The sequence below is a fragment of the Ailuropoda melanoleuca genome, chromosome 11 (genome assembly GCF_002007445.2).
Source record: "Ailuropoda melanoleuca isolate Jingjing chromosome 11, ASM200744v2, whole genome shotgun sequence".
In the NCBI taxonomy this organism is placed as follows: domain Eukaryota; kingdom Metazoa; phylum Chordata; class Mammalia; order Carnivora; family Ursidae; genus Ailuropoda; species Ailuropoda melanoleuca.
The window spans coordinates 49,560,970-49,585,501 of NC_048228.1; the positions used below are offsets into that span (position 1 = coordinate 49,560,970).

At 38.4% G+C, this 24,532-nt stretch overlaps 1 pseudogene; it reads right to left on the reverse strand.

Moving 5' to 3' along the window:
• Nucleotides 1-19,932: 19,932 nt before the first annotated feature.
• On the reverse strand, nucleotides 19,933-20,369 carry LOC109488483 (annotated as a pseudogene).
• Between the last annotated feature and the right edge of the window lie 4,163 nt (nucleotides 20,370-24,532).

Here is a 24,532-nt window from a genome sequence, read left to right on the forward strand (position 1 = left end):
CTTTATTCTTTTCAAAGCAATTGTAAATGAGATTGTTTTCATAATTTTTCTTTCTACTACTTCATTATTAGTGTATAGAAATGCAACAGATTCTGTATATTAATTTTGTATTCTACAATTTTATTGAATTATTAGTTCTAATAGTTTTTGGGTGAAGTCTTTAGGGGTTTCTATATCATATCATGCCATCTGCAGAGTGACAGTTTTACTTCTTCCTCACAAATTGCCTTTTACTTCTGATTGCTGTGCTTAGGACTTCCAGCACTATGTTGAATAACAGTGGAAATAATTGGCATTTTTTTCTTGTTCCTGATATTAGAGAAAAAGCTTTCAGCTTCTCATTGAGTATGATGTTAGCTATGGATTTGTCATATATGGTCTTTTTTATGTTGAGGTATGTTTCATCTGTATCTACTTTGTGAGAATTTTTATCATGAATGAATGTTGCATTGTGTCAAATGGTTTTTTTGCATCTGTTGAGATGACCATATGATTTTTATTCTTTTTGCTAATGTGACACATCACATTAATTTGTGGATTTTGAAATTAATCCCACTTGATCATGGTGTATGGTCCTTTCAATGTATTGTTCAATTCAGTTTGCTGTATTTTGTAGAGGATTTTTGCAACAATATTAATCAAGTATATTGGCCTGTACTTTGTGTGTGTGTGCAAGCATGTGGTCTTCTAGTCTGGCTTTGGTATCAGGGCAATGCTGGCCTTATAGAATGAGCTTGGAAGTGTCCTTTCTACTCCAGTTTTTTGAAATAATTAGAGAAGGCTCTAACCTTTAAATATTTGATAGAATTTATCTGTGTTGCTGTCTGGTCCTGGATTTTTGTTTGCTGGGAGTTATTTGCTTTCTGATTCAATTTCATTACCAGTGATTGGTCTTTTGGGGATTTTATGTTTCTTCTTGACTCAATCTGGGAAGACTGCATGTTTGTAGAAATTTGTCCATTTCTTCTAGGTTTTCCCATTTGTTAGCATATTATCTAATTATTTATAGTAGTCCCTTACAATCCATTGTATTTCTATGGTATCAGCTATAATTTCTCCTCTTTCATTTCTAATTTTATTTATTTGGGCTCTCTTTTTCTTGATTAGTCTGGCTAAAAATTTATCAAGTTTGTTTGTATTTTCAAATAACCAGCTCTTCGTTTCATTGATCTTTTCTACTGTTTTTCTTTTTCAGTTTCTATTTCATTTATTTTCACTCCAATATTTACTATTTTCTTCCTTGTACCAACTTTGGGGTTTTTGTTATTGTTCTTCTTTTTCTAGTTCATTTACGTGTAAGCTTATATTGTTTGATATTTTTCTTGTTTCTTAAGGTGGTCCTATATCATTTAAACCTCCCTTTTAGAACTGTTTTTGATGCATCCCATAGATTTTAGAATGTTGTCTCCATTTCCAATTGTCTCATAGTACTTTCTGATTTCCTCTTTGATTTCTTCATTGACCTATTGGTTGTTGAGTAGCATGTTGTTAGCTTCCATGTGCTTGTGGTATTTTCCACTTTTCTACTTGCTGTTGATGTCTAACTTCATATTGTTGTGGTCAGAAAGGATGCTTGATATGATTTCAATCTCAAATTTATCAAGAGTTGTTTTGTAACCTAACACATGATCTATCCTGGAGAACATTCCATGTGTACTTGAAAAGAGTGTGTAGTCTGTTGTTTTGGGGTGGGATATTCTGTATATATCTGTTAGGTCCCTCTGGTTTAATGTGTCATTCAAAGTCATTATTTCCTTGTTGATTTTTCTATCTGGATGATCTATCCATTGATTTAAATGGGATGTTAAAGTCCCCCTACTATTATTGTATTACTGTCAGTTTCTCTCTATTCCAGGCATTCTGGTGTGTGGGGTTGACCTCTGGTATGACTGACTGCAAAGTCTGGCTATGAGTGTTAAAGACATTATACTGTGTGGGGCTGCCCCCCTCTCTAGGTGGGAGCATTTAGAAGGGGCTCTGGTACTGGCTAAGTGCACCATCCAGGTGTGGTGGGGTGGGGAGCCACTTGGGAGGGGCTCTAAGGCAGGATGGGTGGGTTAGGAGGGGTAGGTTTCAGTGGAATGCTGGGGTAAGGCCAGCAGTACCAGCACAGTAGATGGAGAGTATCAGAAATGGTACCTGCCAGTGTTGAGTCACCAAGGTAGAAGAGAAATTTTTAAAAATGCTGCCCAACAGTGCTTTTGTCCCCATAGAATGTTCCAGTAGAAATCTGCCCATCTGACACATGCCCTAATATTAGTCAGTGTTCTCCTTCATGTGTAACTCAGGCACTTTTCAAACTGCTGTCCCTGCACTGGGACTTGGAGCAAGTGAGAAAGTGCACATGCCCTTTAAGAGCAGAGCATTGGTTTTCTACTGACTTTCAGCTCTCCTGGACATAAGTCCCATTGGTTTTAAAAGCCAGCATGCGTGCTGATCTTTCTGGTACAGGTCCCCCAGGCTAGGGAGTCTGATGTGTGGCTTGGACACATTATTCCTCAGGGAAGGTGTCTATGGTTGTGATATCCCTCCCATTTGTGTGTCCCTGGGTTCGGCATATGGGTCCTGGCTAAACTGCATCTTCACCCCTTTACCTATCATGATGTGGCTTTTTCTTTTTATCCTTAATTGTGTACTGCTAGTCTTCAGTTCATTCTCAGTACTCATTCAGTCTTAACAATATAGAGATGTTATTCTATATTTAGATTTTGGTGTGTCTGTCGGGGGGTGGGGGGGAAGTGAGCTCAGGATCCTTCTACTCTACTATCTTGATCCCACCTTCCCTCTATTTTTCTTTGTGTTTTTTCCCAATCTTTGTTTCCTAGGAGCTGATTGTTTTTTCCAGTATTCATAAAAAACAAAGCAAAACAAATCTCCTATAGAGTAATAAGAAAAGGACCAATGACCCAGTGAAAAAATTGGCAAAGTATGTAAAATGAGAGTAATATGGTAGAAAAACTGGACAAAGTATACAAACTATGAACAGATAATTAATTCACAAAAAATAATGGCTCTTAACCATGTGAGAAGATGATCACCCTCATTTATAAGCTATAAATTAAAACTACACTGAGCTCTTCCCCTTTCTTTCCCTAGAGATGGAAAATAGGTGACTGAATAGGGGGTAGAAACTAGGAAAATAGGTGGTAGAAACACGAAGGTGGGGCTGGAGACTAGGCATGAAGCCAAGAAGGTACCCAGCATGGTCAGGAGATTGGTGGCATACAGAGACTGAGCAATAATGAGCCAGAGAAAGGATTTACAAATATGGAAGGGGTGAAGGCTAGAAAGAATGCTGAGATGTTGGAACTGTAGATAACAGTGTGAACTTATGGCTTTATGGTATAAAGAAATAGATACAGGGATATGTGTGTGTGCATGCATGCATACATATATTTTCTAGTTCTGTTTCTTGCAAGAAGATATCCCAATAAAAATGAGCATTCTAAATGCCCGGATGTTGGTTCTCAAAAGGTATAAACTTCCAGTTATAAGATAAATAAGTCCTATGAATATAATGTACACATGGTTACTATAGTTAACCATATCATATAGTATATTGGAAAGTTGCTAAGAGAGTAAATCTTAAAAGTTCTTATCACAAGAAAAGTAAATTTATAACTGTGTGAGGTGATGAATGCTAATTAGTCCTAGCATGGTGATTATTTTACAGTATATACATATATCAAATAATCATGCTATATACCCTAAAACTAACTCAATGTTAAATGTAAATTATATATCAATTTAAAAAAATTAAATAAATACCATCCTTCTCTAAAAAGAGTGGCCAAGAACCTATGGCTTCTAGGCCAAATCAGACCTACTGTCTGGTTTTATAAATAAAGTTTTATTGGAACACAGCCATGCCCATTCATTTGCATATTATCTATGGCTGCTTTTGCACTATAACAGCAGAGTCAAGTAGTTGTGACAGAGCTCAATGGCTCACAAAGCCTGAAATATTTACTCTTCAGCTCTTCCCAGAAAATGTTGAACTATGACTTAAAGAAACCAAGACCCCTTAGAGAAATGGATGATTCCAGGGCTAGGTCAGGGAAAGTACAAGTTGAGCCTGAGATATCTTGTGCCAGAAAGTAAGAAGATGCTCAAAGGATTTGGGATCAGCTTTTAGGGGCTCCCACTGGCTGGATCTGGGATAATTTGAGCATCAAAATAAAGGACAGTGATGGATTATAATGGAATAAAATTGCATAAGTACAAACTGATATAAACATATGAGAAAGAAATCTTTTCCTTACACTCGAATGTCAACTAATATAGAAGAAATGGGGGAAAACCCCCACCATTTGGCAACCATTATAATGCTGATTGTTTCTAGTCGGAGTCATCAATGGATGCAAAGGTTGGTGAGTGGAAATTTGAGATTAGGCCAATATCCCATTTCTCATCAGAGATCTTCTCACAAAACACTTCTCAATTACAAAGGGGAAAATGGCAGGCTTCTCCACCTGTAAATCCACCAGATACCAACTTGAGCAGGTAATCAAGGTTAACATCAACAGTGGCAGGGTGAGTCACTGTTAGGTGCCTCCTGGTGTGATGCACTGAGAAGAGCACAGCATTTATAAACAGTAATGTTCCATCAATATTGATATCCTCATTAGGATGGTTGTATTGTGACTTTTTGAGTAACAGAGGGTCTTTGTGTTCCAGAAATACACACTGGAGTATTTAGGAAAAGGCATCACATTCGCAACTTGCTGTCAAATGGTTCGGAAAACAAATAATGAAAATGGCTATTTATATAGAGAGAGAATTACAGAGCAAACGGGCTAACTTCTAAATAATTGGAGAATTTTGGTGAAAGAGGCATGGTAGTACTTTACTGTTCTTGCAACTTTATTTAAAAATTTTCAAACTTAAGTAAAACTGTAAAAATCCACTGAGATACCTTTTAAAAATTCATATGTTTATAATATTGAAAATTGGCATTTTGCAAGGGGTTGGAAAAACAAGTAATCACATAGATTTCATGATGGGAAGGCATATATAAAGTTTCTTATGAAAGATGGTTTGTCACTATTAAATTTTAAAATGTATATACACTTTGACCCAGTAATTTCACTTTCAGGAATTAATGCTACAGATATATATTGCCTATAAATATGGAATAATCTTCAAGTTACATAAAATATAGCTAAGTGCAGAATTTTGAAATATGTAAACATTTGTGTAAAAAAGGAAACGTATACATATTTACCTAGAATTACTGATAACGTCTAAGAAAAAAGAAGCTGGATGGCTAGGTAGAAGGGTAAAGAGATTTTATTCCTCATTCTAAAAGTAAAAAGAGTGGTGATAAAGGAGGTGAATTCCATCTATTTTTGAAATCAGTTTTAGATTCTGCTTCTTCATGGGAGAAACCATAATTTCCCCATTGCTTGAATCAACTTCAGCCAATTAAATGTGGTGGAACTGAAAGTGTGCCACTTCCAAGTCTAGGTATTAGGTACCTGTAATTGCCATGAGAATACGTCCAGGAAGTCTGGTTGAAAGATGAAATACATAAAAGTGATCCAGCAATCCCAGCTGAGACCATCCTAGACTAGCTAACAGTCAGGTGACCACCAGAGTGAGCCCAGTCAAGACCAGATGAACTGCCCAGCTAATTTCAGCAGAGTCACCAGTGAACCCATAGTCCTGTGAGCCACTAAGTTTGGGATGATTTTTAATGCAGCATTAATGTGGCAGTAGATAATATATACTCAGCATGAATTCCTTCTCTTTTTTAAAAAAAAATTTTAATTATGTCATGTTAGTCACCATACAATACATCATTAGTTTTTGATGCATGATTCATTGTTTGCATATAACATGCCCTCCTTAATACCCATCACCGGCCTATCTCAATCCCCCACACCCCCTCCCCTCTGAAGCCTTCAGTTTGTTTCCCAGAGTCCATAGTCTCTCATGGTTCATTCCCCCTTCCGTTTACCATCCCCCCATTCTTCCCTTTCCTTCTACTGATCTTCCTACTTTATGTTCCATAAGTGAGTGAAACCATATGATAATTGTCTTTCTCTGCTTGACTTATTTCGCTTAACATTATCTCCAGTCCCATCCATGTTGCTGCAAATGTTGTGAAATAGTTCTTTTTGGTGGCTGAATAGTAGTCCATTGTATAAATGGGCCACATCTTCTTTATCCATTTGTCTGTTGAGCATCTCGGCTTCTTCCACAGTTTGGCTATTATGGACATTGCTGCTATTAACATTGGGGTACATGTGCTCCTTCTTTTCACTACATCGATATCTTTGGGGTAAATACTCTGTAGTGAAATTGCTGGGTCATAGGGTAGCTCTATTTTTAACGTCCTGAGGAACCTCCGTACTGTTTTCCAAAGTGGCTGTACCAACTTGCATTCCCACCAACAATGTAAGAGGGTTCCCCTTTCTCCACAACCTCTCCAACATTTGTTGATTCTTGCCTTGTCAATGTTTGCCATTCTAACTGGTGTAAGGTGGTATCTCAATGTGGTTTTGATTTGAATTTCCCTGATGGCTAATGATGTTGAACATTTTTTCATTGTCTGTTAGCCATTTATATGTCTTCTTTGGAAAAGTGTCTGTTGATGTCTTCTGCCCATTTTTTGACTTGATTATTTGTTTTTTGGGTGTTGAGTTTCAGAAATTCTTTATAGATCTTGAATAACAGCCTCTATCCAAAATATCATTTGCAAATATCTTCTCCCATTCCGTGGGTTGCCTCTTAGTTTTGTTGATTGTTTCCTTTGCTGTACAGATGCTTTTTATCTTGATGAATTCCCAAAAGTTCATTTTTGCTTTTGTTTCCCTTGCCTTTGGAGATAGGCCACAGCAACTTCTTTCAAGACATATGTCAAAGAGGTTACTGCTTATGTTCTCCTCTAGGATTTTGATGGATTCCTGTCTCACATTTAGGTCTTTCATCCATTTAGAGTTTATCTTTGTGTATGCTGTAAGAGAATGGTTGAGTTTCATTCCTCTGTATACAGCTGCCCAATTTTCTTAGCACCATTTGAAATCAAGCAACGTGATGCCCCCAGCTTTGTTTTTCTTTTTCAACATTTCCTTGGCGATTCAGGGTCTTTTCTGGTTCCATACAAATTTTGGGATTGTTCCAGGACTTTGAAAAATGGCATTAGTATTTTGATTGGGATGGTGTTGAAAGTATAGATTGCTCTGAGTAGCCTGATTTCAAGCTATATTACAAAGCTGTGATCACCAAGATAGTATGGTACTGGCACAAAAACAGACATATAGGTCAATGGAACAGAATAGAGAGACCAGATATGGACCCTCAACCCTATGGTCAACTCATCTTTGACAAAGCAGGAAAAAATACCCAATAGAAAAAAGTCTCTTCAATAAATGGTGCTAAAAAAGGTATTCTTCCAATCCATGAGCATGGAATGTTCTTCCATCTTATTGTGTCTTCCTCAATTTCTTTCCTAAGAGTTCTATAGTTTCTAGGTATAGATTCTTTACCTCTTTGGTTAGGTTTATTTCTAGGTATCTTATGGTTTGTGGTGCTGTTGTAAATGGAATTGGTTCCCTAATTCACTTTCTATAGTTACATTGTTAGTGTATAGTAAAGCAAATTATTTCTGTGCCTTGATTTTTGTATCCTACCACATTACTGAATTGCTGTATGAGTTCTAGTAATTTTGGGGTGGAGTCTTTTGGGTTTTCCACATAAAGTATCATGTCATCTGCAAATAGAGAGAGTTTGACTTCTTCTTTGCCAATTTGAATATCTTTTATTTCTTTTTGTTTTCTGATTGCTAAGACTTCTACTATGTTGAAAAATAGTGGCGAGAGTGAGCATCCTTGTTGTGTTCCTGATCTTAAGGGAAAAGTTTTCAGCTTTTCCCCATTGAGAATGATATTTGCTGTGGGCTTTTCATAGATTGTTTTTATGCAATTGAGGAATGTCCCCTCGATCCCTACACTCTGAAGAGTTTTAATCAAGAAAGGATCTGTATTTTGTCAAAACCTTTTTCTGCATCCATTGAGAGGACCTCCATATTGTTCTTGTCTCTTTTCTTATTAATGTGTTCAATCACACTGATTTATTTGCAAATGTTGAACTACCCTTGCATCCCAGGGATGAATCCCACCTGGTCGTGATGGATAATGCTTTTAATGTACTGTTGGATCCTATTGGTTAGGATCTTGTTGAGAAATTTGCATCCATATTCATCAGGATATCAGTCTGTAATTCTCCTTTTTGAAGGGGTCTTTGCCTGGTTTGGGGATCAAGGTAATGCTGGCCTCATAGAAAGAGTTTGGATGTTTTCCTTCTGTTTCTATTTTTTGAAACAGCTTCAGGAGAATAGGTATTATTTCTTCTTTAAATGTTTGGTAGAATTTCTCAGGGAATCCATCAGGCCCTGGACACTTGTTTTTTGGGAGGTTTCTGATCACTGCTTCAATCTTGTTACTGGTTATTGGTCTATTCAGGTTGTCAATTTCTTCCTGTTTTAGTCTTGGTAGTTTATAGGTTTCCAGGAAGGCATCCATTTCTTTCAGGTTGCTTAATTTATTGGCATATAGTTATTGATAGTGATTTCTAGTAATTATTTCTATTTCCTTGGTGTTAGTCACAATCTCTCCTCTTTCATTCATAATTTTATTAATTTGGGTCCTTTCTCTTTTCTTTTGGATAAGTCTGGCCAATGGTTTATCGATCTTATTAATTCTTGCAAAGAACCAGCTTCTAGATTTGTTGATCTGTTCTACTGTATTTCTGGTTTCTAATTCATTGATCTCTGCACTAATCTAAATTATTTCTTTTCTCATGCATGGGTTAGGCCTTCTTTGTTGTTTCTTCTCTAGTTCTTTATGGTGTAAAGGTAGAGTGGGTATTCTGGATTTTTCTATTCTTTTGAGTGAGGCTTGGATGGCTACATATTTCCCCCTTAGGACCACCTTTGCAGTATCCCATAGGTTTTGGACTGATGTGTTTTCATTCTTGGTTTCCATGAATTGTTTAACTTCTTTAATTTCCTGGTTGACCCAAACATTCTTTAGCAGGATGGCTTCCCAGTGTTTGAATTCCTTCCAAATTTTTTCTTGTGAATGAGTTCCAGTTTCAAAGCACTGTGGTCTGAGAATATGCAGGGAATAATCTCAGTTGTTTGGTATTGGTTGAGACCTGATTTGTGACCCAGTATATGGTCTATTCTGGAGAAAGTTCCATGTGTATTTGAGAAAATGAGTATTCTTTTGTTTTAGGGTGGAATGTTCTCTGTGTGTGTATGTGTGTATGTGTGTATTCCATCTGGTCAAGTGTGTCATTCAAAGCTCTTGTTTCTTTGTTGATCTTCTGCTTAAATGATCTGTCTATTACTGAGAGTGGATGGTTGAGGTCCCCTACTATTAATGTATTATTATCAATATATCTCTTTATTTTGGTTAACAGTTGGTTTATGTAGTTGACTGCTCCCATGTTGGGGGCATAAATATTTGTAATCGTTAGATTCTCTTGTTGGAAAGACCCATTAAGAATGATATAGTGTCCTTCTGTATCTCTAACCACAGTCTTTAGCTTAAAATCTAATTTGTCTGATATGAGAATTGCTACCCCAGCTTTCTTTTGAGGTCTGTTGGCATGAAAAATTGTTCTCCATCCCTTCACTTTCATTCTGAGACTCATTTCACTCAAAATGAGCCTCTCGTACACAGCATATGGATGGGTCATGTCTTTTTATCCAATCCGCAACCCTGTGGCAGTTTATGGGAGCATTTAGGCCATTCACGTTGAGAGTGACTATTGAAAAATATGATTTTAACATCATCATGTTGCCTGTGAAGTCCTTCCTTCTATAGATTGTCTCTGTAAATTTCTGTTATATCACTCTTGGGGTCTTTCTCCTTTTATGTAACCCCCCCTTAATATTTCTTGCAGGGCCAGCTTGGTGGTCACATATTCTTTCAGTTTCTGCTGGTCTTAGAGGCTCCTTGTCTCTCCATCCATTCTGAATGAGAGCCTTGCTGGATAATGTATCCTTGGCTGCATGTTTCTTCTCATTTAGTACCCTGAATATGTCTTGCCATCCCTTTCTGGCTTGTCAGGTCTCTGTGGACAAGTCTGACATTATTCTGATTTTCCTCCCTCTGTATGCAAGAAATCCCCCCCCCCCCCCGCTGCTTTCAAGATTGTTTCCTTGGATCTAAGATTTGCAAATTGTATTATTATATGTGGTGGTGTTGGTCTGTTCTCATTGATCTTGGGAGGGGTCCTCTCTGCCTCTTGGATATGAATGCTTGTTTCCTTTCCCAGCCATGATTTGCTCAAATATATCTTCTCGACCTCTCTCTCTCTCCACCTCCTCAAGGATCCCAATAATTCTGATATTGGAACATTTCATTATGCCATTAATCTCTCTGTTTGATTCCTTGGCTTTTAATTTGTTTTTCTCATGCTGCCTCAGTTTTCTTCTTTTCTATCATCTCACCCTCTAACTCACTAATTCTTTCTTCTGCCTCGTTTACCCTGGCAGTCAGAGTATCCAGTTTAGACAGCTTTCATTCATAGCATTTAAGTCTGGCCTGATTAGATCTCATTTCTGCCCTTCGAGATTCTATATTGTCATTAATATTTTTCTCAAGCCTAGATATCAACTTCATAATTGTTACTCTGAAGTCTATTTCTGACATCTTGCTCATATCCATATCCATTAGTTCTATGGCAGAGGCCACAGTCTCTGATTCTTTCCTTTGTGGGGGGGTTCCTCCTCTTAGTCATTCTGTTAGGGGGTGATTGAGGGAATGTACAGAGTACAAATTATTGACCACAACCCAAACAAGATGCATCTGTTTTATAGGGACCTTAGGGTTGTGGGCCTCTTGTTCTTCCAGCCTGTCTTCTGGGGGAGAGGCCTCTGTGCTGCTTTCAGGCAACCCTGTTTGGGAAGAGTTGCCCTGCTGCCTGTGGGGGTAGGGGGTTGGGCTCAGTGAAAACCTGTTTTGGGGGGCTTTTGTTCTCTGGTGGCTTTCCCTGGTGGCTTTCTGTGTCTCTTCTGAGAGTCAGAGCAGAAGTGACTGTATCCAAACCTCTGTCTCAGAACAGAGAGACCACAGTTTGCTCTTCACTGAGCTCTCCAGGTCACACTGTCTCCATTTCTGTCTGTGCTGCTAAAAACCCGCCCTGGATTTTATGCCCCACAGCAGCCCTCCCAGTGTTGCTCCCAGTCCCAGGCATGTCTCTGCCTTTTGTGCTTCTAAAACCGCCAACTGCCCCCAGTTGACACACACACTCCCATTTGGGGGGTTGCCCTAAAATCCTTTCCCCACTGCTACTGGTCTACGAGTCGGTGCCCAGTCCCCTGTACAGGAGGCTTTTGCCTTCCTGGTGCAAGAGCATGGAGACTCCCTCCCCTTTCTGTTTATCTTCTGATATCTGCCTGCAGAATTACCACTCCCTGCTTCATACCTTGAGACCAACTGCCAGAGATATTCTGTTTGTAGAGATCCAGATATATCTTCTTACATGTCAGGCTGATTTCATGGGTATTCAGAATGGTCTGGTAGAGATCCAGCTCAATTCAGGGGACCAGTTGAAATAGGGTCCCCTACTCCTCTGCCATCTTTTTTCGTCCTGAATTCCTTCTTACTGGGTTCTGTGTGAGTCCTGTTGTATAACAGAGATTGCCTACTGCTATAAACCTAGAAGTCTAAAGGTATATTCAACTTTCCCTTGTCCTCTTGACAACTGGACATGAGCATATCACCAGGACTCAATCAAATTCTTGCATATGGGATTTTGAATGCTGTGCGTCCACTAATGATAGTGTCAAAATTCTCCAGTATCCTGGTTTCTTGCTCCAGATTAATTGATGGGGGCATCGCCAGCTGCGTGAGGTCCTAGCATGGAAGCCTGCATCTTCAATTGCTTCTTGCATCGAATTTTTAGCTCTGCCTCTATTTTTTGAAACTGATTTTCCTTCTCCTGATAATTCCATAAGTTGTCCAATATCTTCTCATTAAGTTTATTTTCTGTTTACAGGGGATGGCAGACCATTTCGTTTTTAAGCTGAGTGTTATTCATTTGGACAATTTTGAAATTGATTAGCCTGGGATCTTCTGGTGTGGATAGTCCAAACTATAACATTGGTGAAATTACAAGGAGAGAAAATAGGGGAGAATTTAGGAGTGGGGATAGTATTAATGTGTCTCTACAGTATTTGCCTTAGAAACATAAGCAAAAAGAAGAGCTCAATATATCTCTATTACGATGATATAGCACAATCAAAATAGAGTTAATTTATTGTGTGCCTTTGCAATGGAAATGAATTGTAACAAGATTCAAGCCCTAACAACTTTTTGTATTAGAAATTACCAGGATTCAAGCTTTCGAACTCTATTCTTAATGTGCTACTTCCTTAGGTGTTTAGTTTATGTTTTGACGGCTCTCACCAGTGTCTTGAAAAGAAATTTAGAATCACAAATATTAGCAGTGTGCTTAAATGCCTTCTATAGTCCCTGAAAAAGTGTCTTGGATGTGGATCTCAAATAACTCAGGATATTTTGAATCAGACAAGAAATTGGATAACTACCAATTTTTCCATCTCTAGGCTGCCAGTTGTCTCCCAATTAGCTTGAGGTTCAACAGAACGAGGACCTTGGATAAGTTTCAGCTGGAATCTGTTCAATCTTTAAATCTCTCAAGTATATCATGTCTCATTCCATAGTTTAGACTTGCATGTCTCATCTAGACAATCACAAAAACTTGAGACAAGATTGGAGGCAGAAAGATCAGGTTTATGACAGGGGATAGGCCTTCTGTGATTTGGTTTCTGCTTCCTTCCCACTGCAACTCCTGCCAATCCCAAGATAGAAAGTACTGATTATACCAATTTTTTCAGAATACCAAATACTTGCACATACTGTTCCCTATAATTAGAATGGACTTCCCAATTAATAAATATTTACTCGTCCTTCAAATTTCAACTCAAGCATCACCCACTATGTAAATCTTTGAGTTGCCCGTTCACCTGCTCTTGCAGCCCTACCATATATTTAACCCTATCTCTACTATAGAGCATTGATTTCCTATTGTCTCTCCCACTGTTCAGAATTCTTTTATATCCTCGTGTCATAGGCTATTATACTACTCAAATCATCTACAGACAGCCTTGGAGGAATTAGCAAAACAAAAAACCAAAAAAATCTGAAGTCACAAAGACTCAAATCTTCATTCTAAAAAAAAAGGGGGGGCGTCTGGGTGACACAGGGGGTGCCTGGGTGGCACAGCGGTTAAGCGTCTGCCTTCGGCTCAGGGCGTGATCCTGGCATTGTGGGATCGAGCCCCACATAAGGCTCCTCCGCTGGAAGCCTGCTTCTTCCTCTCCCACTCCCCCTGCTTGTGTTCCCTCTCTCGCTGGCTGTCTCTATCTCTGTCAAATAAATAAATAAAATCTTTAAAAAAAAATTGTAAATGTTCATCCTGCCAGCAAAAATGTCCCTGACATTTAAGAACCATACTTAGAAAAAGCGTGACAAAATGAAAATGCATGACAATTACTGACTGGGCTTTCAAGCATTGTTCTCAAGAAATCTATCAATCACATTAATTAAAGGAAATGTCCTTTCTTCCTTCTTAACTAAGCTGAAAGGCTGGCAGGGTATCGTGGAAATTTTACAATCACTGGCATCAGTCATGGTTTGAATCTGGCCTTAGATAAATATCTTGCCCTCTGAATCTCAGTTCCTTGAATTAAAAGGATTGCATTGCACTGCTAGGAACCTTTCTTTAGATATACTTACATAGTTTTGTAACTTTTCCAATGAACATAATTTATAAGAGCTAAAAACGGGCCACAACCAAAATTTTCATTCATGGGAAATATTTTAAAAACCATGTGATATCTGTACCACCTGCTTTTATACAGCATTTTAAAAATACTGAATCATAATTATATGTACTAGTTTGGAAACCTGTCCATGTCCTGTTTGGTGGAGGGAAAATGTTGAACAAATGCACTTATGATACTATTGAGCGTTTAAAAAATCTATACATAATTATGTACATATTTGTGCATAAAAATGGTTTGAGGAGAAATCACCAAAACTGGAGTATGTAATAGATGAAATAGAGTGGGAGAAAAACTTTAAAAAGAATTTAATTAGTAGTTCTATTTTGATTTAAATATTATTTTAAGGATACTGTCACAGTCCATTTGGGCTGCTGTAATAAAATACTAGAAACTGGGTAGCTTATAAACTGCAGAAATTTATTTCTTACAGTTTTGGGAGCTGGGAAGTCCAAGTTCAGGTGCCATGGTCACATAGAAACTGCTGACCAAGAATACTTTACCCATCACAAACAAAATGTACTGGGGGGAGTAAAAAGGTAGAATTTTTGTGTGACTGAAGCTAAGTTGTTATGAGCATAAAATAGTCTATTATAAGTTGCTATATGATGTTTCAAGTAGGCCAGAAGGTAACCACAAAACAAATCTAAAGTAGATATATACAAAATGAAAAGAATCAAAGTATACCACTAGAGAAAACTATCAGTTTACAAACGAAAACAGCAAAGTAGGAAGAAATGAACAAATGAACTATAAGAGCACACAAAGCAAGAAGATGACAATAGGAGTCCTTACTTACCAAGAATTACATTAAATGTAATGGATTAAAGTCCCCATTCAAAAGGCACAGAGTGACTAGGTGGATTTAAAAAAAAAATAAGAACTATATGCCACCTACAAGAGACTCACTTTAGCTCCAAGGACGCATGTAGGCTCAAAGTGAAGGAATAGAAAAACACATTCCATGCAAGAGGAAATCAAAAAAGCAGTGGTAGCTATATTTATGTTAGGTAAAATAGACTTTAAATCAAAATTGTAATGAGACAAAGAATGCCATTATATAAATGATAAAAGGGTCAACTCATCAAGAGGATATAATAATCATAAATATTTATTAACCCAACATCAGAGCACCTAAATATATTAAGCAAACACTAAAAGATAAAGGGAGGAACAGGCAACATTAAAATAATAATAGGGGACTTTAATACCCCATGTTCAACAATGCATAGGTCATCCAAACAGAAAATCGATAAGGAAACATTAGAACTGAAGTATACTTTAGATCAAACATACCTAACAAACATTTACAAAATATTCTATCCAAAGCAGTAAAACATACATTCTTCGCAAGTACACAGGAAACATTTTCCAAGATAGATCATATGATAGGTCACAAAACAAATCCCAGCAAATCTTAAAAGGGTAAGATCATACCAAGTATCTTTTCTGACCACAGTGATATAAAACTGAAAATCAACAACAGGAGGAAACTGGAAAATTCAAATATGTGGAAATTAAACAACACACGCCTAAACAACCAATGGATCAAAGAAGAAATCAAATGAGAAATCAAGAAAATCTTGAAACAAATGAAAATGTAAACACAACATACCAAAACACAGTATGCAGCAAAAGTAGTTCCAGGAGGGGAATTTATAGGTATAAATGCCTAAATTAAGAAAAAATAAATATCTCAAATAACTTTACACTTCAAGGAACTAGAAAAACAACAAATTAAGCCCAAAGTGAGTAAGAGAGAAACAAGGGTTAAGACCCAAATAAATGAAACAGAGACAAAAAAGAAAGAAAAGAAAGAAAAAGAAAGGATCACAAAACCAAGAGGTGACTTTTTTACAAAAGTAAGACTGACAAATATTTGCCTACACTAAATTTTTTAAAAAGATAATTCAAATAAGACGAGAAATAAAAGAGACATTACAACTGATACTACAGGAATACATAGGATTATGAAATACTATTATGAGCAATTGTAGGCTAACAAACTAGATGACCTAGGAAAACTGGATAAACTCTTAGAAATATCAACAAATCAAAACTAAGTCAGGAAGAAATAGAAAATATGAACAGACAACAACAAGGAGATTGAACCAGTAATCCAAAATCTCCCAACACAGGAAAGCCCAGGAGGATGGCCTTGTAGGTAAATTCTACTAACACCTAAGGAAGAATTAATGCCAATTCTCAAACTTTTCCAAAAATTAAAGCGGGGGAAAAACTTCCAAACTCATTTTACAAGACCAGCATTGCCCTGATACAAAAATCAGATAAGAACACTACAAGATAATTATAGACCAATATCCCTGAAGAAAGTGATTTTAAAACTCTCAACAAAACATTTGCAAACCAAATTCAAAAGCACATTAAAAGAATCATACACCATGACCACGTGGAATTTATCCCCCGGATGCAAGGATGATTCAACATATGTAAATCAATAAATGTGATACAGCACAATAGAATAAGACATAAAAATCATATGCTCATCTCAATAGAAGCAGAAAAACATTTGACAAACTACAACATCCTTTCAAGATAAAAACGCTCAACAAATTGGGTATAAAATGAACATAAGTTAACATAATAAAGGCCATATGTGACAAAACTATAGCTAACCTCATCATCAACAGTGAAAGGTTGAAAGCTTTTCCTTTAAGATCAAGACAAGGGTGCTCACTCTCCATCACTTTATTCAACTCTATTCAACATAGTCCTGAAAACTGTAGCTAGAGCAATTAAGCAAATAAACAAGTAAAAGGCATCCAAATCAGAAAGGAAGAAGTAGAATTGTTGTTATTTGCAGATGGTATAATTGTATATAAGGAAGAACCCTAAAAACTCAATTTAAAAAAAAACTGGGTGATGGGCATTAAAGAGAGCACCTAATGTGATGAACACTGGGTGTTATATGCAACTAATGAATCATTGTACATTATATCAAAAACTAATGATGAGCTATATGTTGGCTAATTGAATTTATTTAAAGAATAAAGCTGTTAGAACTAATAATTCAGTAAATTTTCAGGGAATAAGATCAACATACACAAGTCAGTTGCATTTCTATACACTAACAAAAAAAATCTGAAAAAAATAAATGAAGAAAATGATGCCATTCTCAATAGCAACAAAAACAATAAAGTACTTGGGAATAAATTTAACCAAGGAAGTGAAAAGTGTGTACAATGCAAACAAGACCTTGATGAAAGAAATTGAAGATGCAAACAAATAGAAAGATATTGCATGTTTTTGGACCAGAAGAATTAATGTTTAAATGTCCATACTAGGCAAACCCATCTATAGATTCACTGTAATCCCTATCAAAATTATAATGATTTATCACAGAAATAGAGAAGCAATCCTAAAATGTGTATAAGATTACAAAAGACCCCAAATAGCCATAGCAATCCTGAGAAAGAACAAAGCTGAAGTCGTCATACGTACTGATTTCAAACTGTACTACAAAGCTATAGTAATCAAAACAGGAGGGGACTGGCATAAAAATAGATACACATAGACCAAAGAAACAGAATTTGGGGCCCAGAAAGAAGACTTTGTATAAACAGTCAATAAATGTTTGACAGGGAGCCAAAAATACTTAATGGGGAAAGGACAGTTTGTCAGCAAGTTGTGTTGGGAAACTGGATAACCACAGGCAGAAATGAAACTGGACCTCTATCATACACCACACACAAAAATCAACTTAAAATGGATGAAAAAACTGAAACATGAGACCTGATACCATAAGTGTACTCTTTAATCCCCATCACCTATTTCACCCATCCCTGGACCCACCTCCCCTCTGGTAACCATCAGGTTGTTCTCTATAGTTATGAATCTGTTTCTTGGTTCATATTTCTCTCTCTCTCCTCCTCCTCTTCTCCTTTGCCCATTTATTTTGTTTCTTAAGTTCTACATATGAATGAAATCGTATATTTGTCTTTCTCTGATTGCCTTATTTCACTTAGCATCATATTCTCTAGCTCCATCCATGTTGTTGCAAATGGTAAGATTTCATTTTTTATGGCTGAATAATATTCTATTGTATATACACACCATCTCTTCTTTATCCATTCAGCTGTTATGAACACTTGGACTCCTTCCATAATTTGGCTATTGTAAATAATGGTGCAATAAACATAGGGGTGCATGTATCCCTTTAAATAGTTAGGGTTTTTTGTATTCTTTGGGTAGATATACAGTAGTGTGATTGCTGGGTCATATTTTTAATTTTTGAGGAATCTCCATACTGTTTTCCACAGTGCCTGACCAGTTTACATTCCCACCAACAATGCAAGATAGTTCTCCTTTCTCCGAGACATCCTCACCAACACTTATTGTTTCTTGTGTTCATGATTTTAGCCATTCTGACAGTTGTGAGGAGACATCCCATTGTAGTAGGCTTTTTTGTTTTGTTTTTATGTTCAGTTAGCCACTGTATGATACATAATTAGTTTTTGATATAGATGTTTTGTTTTTGAGAGAGCATGCAAGCAGGGAGAGGGGTAAAGGGAGAGGGAGAGAGAGAATCTTAAGCAGGCTCCATGCTCAGTGCAGAGCCCAATGTGAGGCTCAATCTAATAACCCTGGGATCATGACCTGAGTTGAAATTAAGTCAGATGCTTAACCAGCTGAGCCACCCAGGCTCCCCCTCATTGTAGTTTTGATTTGCATTTCCCTGATGATGAGCGATGTTGAGTATTTTTTCATATATCTTTGAAAAATGTCTGTTCATACCTTTGTCAGAGAAATTGCTGATTGTACTGTCATCTAGGATTGTTATGGTTTCAGGTCTCACATTAAGGTCTTTAATCCATTTTGAATTTATTTTTGTGTGTGGTATAAGAAAGTAGTCCAGTTTCATTATTTTGCAGGTAGCTGTCCAGTTTTCCCAACACCATTTGTTGAAGACAGTCTTTTTCCCATTAGATATTCTTTCCTGCTTTATCAAACTTTAATTGACCATATAGTTGTGGGTTCATTTCTGGGTTTTCTATTCTGTTCCATTGACCTATGTGTCTATTTTCATGCCAATACCATACTGTTCTGATTACTACAGCTTTGCAATATAACTTGAAGCCCAAAATTGTGATGCCTCAAGCTTTGCTTTTTCTTTTTCAAGGTTGCTTTGGCTATTTGGGGTCTTTTGTGGTTCCATACAAAATTTAAGATAGTTTTCTCCAGTTCCATGAAAAATGCCATTGGTATTTTGATGGGAGAATGGACATCCTTATTTTTTTCCTGACATTAGGGGGAAAGCTCTCCATTTTCCCCATTATGGATGATGTTAACCATGGGATTTTCATAGTTGGCCTTTATAATGTTATGTTCCTTCTAAACCTACTTTGTTGAGGGGTTTTGTCATGAATAGATGTTGTACTTTGTCAAATGCTTTTTCTGCATCTTGAAATGATCATATGGTTCTTATCCTTTCTCTTATTGATGTGATGTATCATGTTGATTGATTTGCTAATATTAAACCACCCTTGCAACCCAGGAATAAATCCCACTTGATTGTGGTGAATGATTTTTTAAAATGTATTATTGGGGGTGCCTGGGTGTCTCATCAGTTCAATATCTGACTTTGACTCAGGTCATGATCTCAGGGTCCTGGGATCAAGCCCCTTTTTGGTCTCCCTGCTCAGCAGAGAATATTCTTGTCCCTTTCCCTCTCCCTCTGCCCTCCTCCTGCTTGTGCTCTCTCTCTCTCAAACAAATAAATAAAATCTTAAAAAAAAACCAGAATCTTAGAAATAAAATAAAATGTATTATTTAATTTGGTTTACTAGTGTTTTGTTGAAGACTTTGGCATCTATATTCATCAGAGATATTGACCTGTAGTTCTCATTTTTAGTGGAGTCTTTATTTGGTTTTTGTATCAGGGTAATTCTGGCTTCATAGAATGAATTTGGGAGTTTTACTTCCCTTTTTTTGGAATAGTTTCAGAAGAATAGATAGTAACTCTTTTTTAAATGTTTGGTAGAATTCACCTATGAAGCCATCTGGTCCTGGACTTTTGTGTTGGTAGTGGGGTGGGGTTTTTTTTGTAGTTTTATGGTTTTATTAACACAAATATGACATGCACAACAAGCTGTCTATTCATTTTCCTCTCTGTGCAGCCTGGCCTTGGGGCTGGTGACTCTAATGGCCAGCTGGGCTGCTCTTTCCACCAAGGTTTTGGGGCTCTTGGAGGAGACATCGTGAGCAATCTCTGCACAGTAAGATTTATTGCACATCAGCAGCACTTCAAGCTCCTTGAGGCTCTGGTCTAGGAAATTCTGAAAGCCACTGGGCAACATGCGCTTTGGTTGCTCCTGTAACCAGTGTTGGGCATCAAGATCTGACCCTTGAATCTTCTGCACACCCCATTGTCAATGCCTCTGGGTTTCTGCCACTTGCACTTAATTTTGACATATCGGTCTGACTGGTGCTGGATAAAATTCTTGGTCCTCGTTTTAACCATCTTGGGCTTCACCAGAGGTCTGAGGGCAGCCATGATGCCCAGTAACAGATGGCTGCCACCTCCGCAGGCAGCGCCAAGGAAAAGAAGTGTTTGTTGGTAGTTTTAAAATTACTGATTCAATTTCTTTGCTGGTTATTGGTCTGTTCATATTTTCTATTTCTTCCTATTTCAGTTTTGGTAGGTTGTAGGTTTCTAAAAATTTATCCATTTCTTCTACATTGTCCAATTTGTTGGCATATAGTTTTTCATAATATTCTTTTCTAATTGTATTTTTGTGATGCTGGTTGTTATTTCTCCCCTCTCATTTGTGGTTTATTTGAGTCCTTTCTCCTTTTTTCTTGATAATTGTGGCTAGAGATTTAATTGTATTGTTTTTTTCCCAAAGAGCCAGCTCCTGGTCTTTTTGATCTGTACTATTTTTTTAAGTTTCTATGCCATTTGTTTCTGCTCTAATCTTTATTATTTCCTTCTTTCTGCTTGTTTTGGTTTTTTTTATTATTATGTTATGTTAGTCACCATACAGTACTTCATTAGTTTTTGATGTATTATTCTATGATTCATTATTTGCATATAACACCCAGTGCTCATTGCAATATGTGCCCTCCTTAATACCCATCACCAGGCTAACCCATCACCCCACCCTCCTCCCCTCTAAAACCCTTAGTTTGTTTCCTGGAGTCCATAGTTTCTCATAGTTCATCTCCCCCTGTTTCACCCCCTTCATTTTTCCCTTCCTTCTCCTAGTGATCACCCTGCTATTCCTTATGTTCCACAAATAAGTGAAACCATATGATAATTGTCTTTCTCTGCCTGACTTATTTCACTTAGTGTAATCCCTTCCAGTTCCATCCATGTTGATGCAAATGGAGGGTAATCATCCTTCCTGGTGGCTGAATAATAGTCCATTGTATATATGTACCACATCTTCTTTATCCATTCATCTGTTGAAGGGCATCTTGGCTCCTTCCACAGTTTGGCTATTGTGGACATTGCTGCTATGAACATTGGGATACATGTGCACCTTCTTTTCACTACATTAGTATTTTTGGGGTAAATAGTAGTACAATTGCTGGGTCATAGGGTAGCTCTATTTGTAACTTTTTGAGGAACCTCCACACTGTTTTGCAAAGTGGTTGTACCAACTTGCATTCCCACCAACAGTGTAAGAAGGATCCCCTTTCTCCACATCCTCTCCAACATTTGTTGTTTCTTGCCTTTTCAATTTTTGCCATTCTAACTGGTGTAAGGTGGTATCTCAATGTGGTTTTGATTTGAATTTCCCTGATGGCTAATGATGTTGAACATTTTTTCATGTGTCTGTTAGCTATTTGTATGGGCTAGTCTGGTGATGGGTATTAAGGAGGGCATGTATTGCATGGAGCACTGGGTGTTATGTGCAAACAATGAATCATGAAGCACTACATCAAAAACTAATGATGTACTGTATGGTGACTAACCTAACATTAAAAAAAAAAAAAGTCACAGTCTGCTCTTCACTGAGCTCTCCAGGACACACAGTCTCCATTTCTGTCTGTGCTGCTAAAAACCGCAGCCACCCCAGTTGTGCGCCCACAGCAACACTCCCAGGGGTTGATCCCAGGGCCAGGCATGTCTCTGCCCTTTGTGCTTCTAAAACTGGGAGCCGCGCCCAGTTCACGTTGGCAGACCCACAGCTCCAGGATCCTGTCTGGGAGCCGCACTAAAGTCCTTTCTCCACCACTACTTGTCTGCGAATCTGTGCCTGGTCCCCAGCTCAGGACGCTTTTGCACTCCGATATTATATCTCCTTCCTGACGCCAGTTTACTTTGGCTCCCTCCCCCTTCTGTTTACCTTCTGATATCTGCCTGCAGCATCATGGCTCTGTGCTTCATACCTCGAGACCAGCAGAGATTTGTAGATATCCAGATATACATACTTATATCTCAGGCTGATTTCATAGGTGTTCAGAATGGTTTAGTAGATATCCGGCTAAATTCGGGGGGCCAGTTGAAACAGGGTCCCCTACTCCTCTGCCATCTTTGGAATCTCTAGTTTTTGGTTTTGTTTTTGCTCTTTTTCTAGCTCTTCTAGGTGTAAGGTAAGGTTGTTTATTTGAGATTTTTGTTGCTTCTTGAAGTAGCCCCATAGTAGCTATATACTTCCCTCTTAGAACCACTTTTGCTGCATCTCAAAGGTTTTTGGACCAATGTGTCTTCATTTTCATTTTTTTTCATGTTTTTGAAAATTTCTTCTTTTATTTAATCTTAGCCATTTTAAGTATTATGTGTCTTGGTGTGAATCTCCTTGGGTTTAGATGAATTCTCTGTGCTTCCTGAGTCTTCCACTCTTCTCTCTTCTCTGGTTAGCATATTTATAATCAATACTTTAAACTCTTTAGTAGGCATATTCCCTATTTCCTTTTCATTTAATTCTTTTTCTGAGGTTTTATCTTTTTCTTTCATTTGGAGCATATTCCTCTGTCTCCCCTTTTTGCTTGACTTTTGTGTTTGTGTCTGTGAATTCTGTGGAACAGCTACTTCTCAACTTGAAGGAATGATCTTGTCTATGGTCATCTCATAGATCTGTGTAGATTGTATGTGCCTGGGGACTCTGGCTGGCTCTCTGAAGCTGTGGCTGGTGTGGTTTAGGCATCCTAGGGAATTTCATGAGGTGTCTGTCCTGGTGGGGTGACCAAAGCTGAGGTGAACATAGACTAGGGATATATGGGGCTCTCCTCATGGAGGCACCCTACCAGGACAGCTGAAACTGAAGTGGGTGCAAGCCACAGTGTCCCTGGAATCCCCATGCAGAAGATACCCTGCTGGGGTGGCTGAAGCCAAGGCGGGAAGTAGCCTGGGGGTCCCAGGACACTCCACACAAGGGGCTCCCTGACAAGGCAGTTGGACCTGAGGTAGGGTGTGAGCTAGGAGTTTTGGGGTGCTCCATATAGGGGGTACCCTGGCAGGACAGCTGTAACTGTAATGGGTATAAGCCAGGGTGTCACGGGGCTCTCTGTGTAGAAGGCACTCTGGCAGGACAGATAAAGCTGAGGCACGTACAAGCTGGGACGTTGCAAGGTGCTCCACAAAGGGAGTGCCCTGGAGAGGCAGCCAGAACTGAGGCAGGCATGAGCTGGGCATTCCTGGGGTATTCTGACCAGCAGACACTTTGGTGGGGTAGCTGGAGTTGAAGCAGATTTGACCCGAGAGGATTTAGAGCAGTCTGTGTCTGGGGTGCCCTAGCAAGCCACTTGGAGCCTAGAGTATTCCTGGGTGCTTTGCACCTGTATCACCTTGATGTAATGGCTGGAGCTGTAGTAAGTGCTGACCAGGGGTTTCTGGGTGTGTGCCATGCTTAGGTCACCCTGGTAGGATGGTTAGGGCTGGTATGGAATAGGGACTAACTGAGGGGGTAGGCCAGCTATGGCACCCAAACTCTGCTCCCATCCAGGCTATCAAGGTAGAAGAAGAGTGTAAATCATGGTGCTCACCAGACCCTCTGACCTGGACAGAATTCTAGCAGCTCCCCTACTATTTGGTGGAGTTCTAGGGCTGGATCTTTTATATACTATTTGCTCTTTTTTTTTTTTTTATATTATGTTAGTCACCATACAGTACATCCCCGGATTCCAATGCAAAGTTCGATGCTTCATTGGTTGCGTATAACACCCAGCGCACCATGCAATACCGTGCCCTCCTTACTACCCATCACCAGTCTATTCCCATTCCCCCACCCCCTCCCCTCTGAAGTCTTCAGTTTGCTTCTCATAGTCCATAGTCTCTCGTGCTTCATTCCCCCTTCTGATTACTCCCCCTTTCTTTATCCCTTTCTTCCCCTACCGATCATCCTAGTTCTTATGTTCCATAGATGAGAGAAACCATATGATAATTGTCTTTCTCTGCTTGACTTATTTCACTTAGCATTATCTCCTCCAGTGCCGTCCATGTTGCAGCAAATGTTGAGAATTCGTTCTTTCTGATAGCTGAGTAATATTCCATTGTATATATGGACCACAGCTTCTTAATCCAGTCATCTGTTGAAGGGCATCTCGGCTCCTTCCATGATTTGGCTATTGTGGACAATGCAGCTATGAACATTGGGGTGCATATGGCCCTTCTCTTTACTACGTCTGTATCTTTGGGGTAAACACCCAGTAGTGCAATGGCTGGGTCATAGGGTAGTTCAATTTTTAACTTTTTAAGGGACCTCCACACTGTTTTCCAGAGTGGCTGTACCAACTTGCATTCCCACC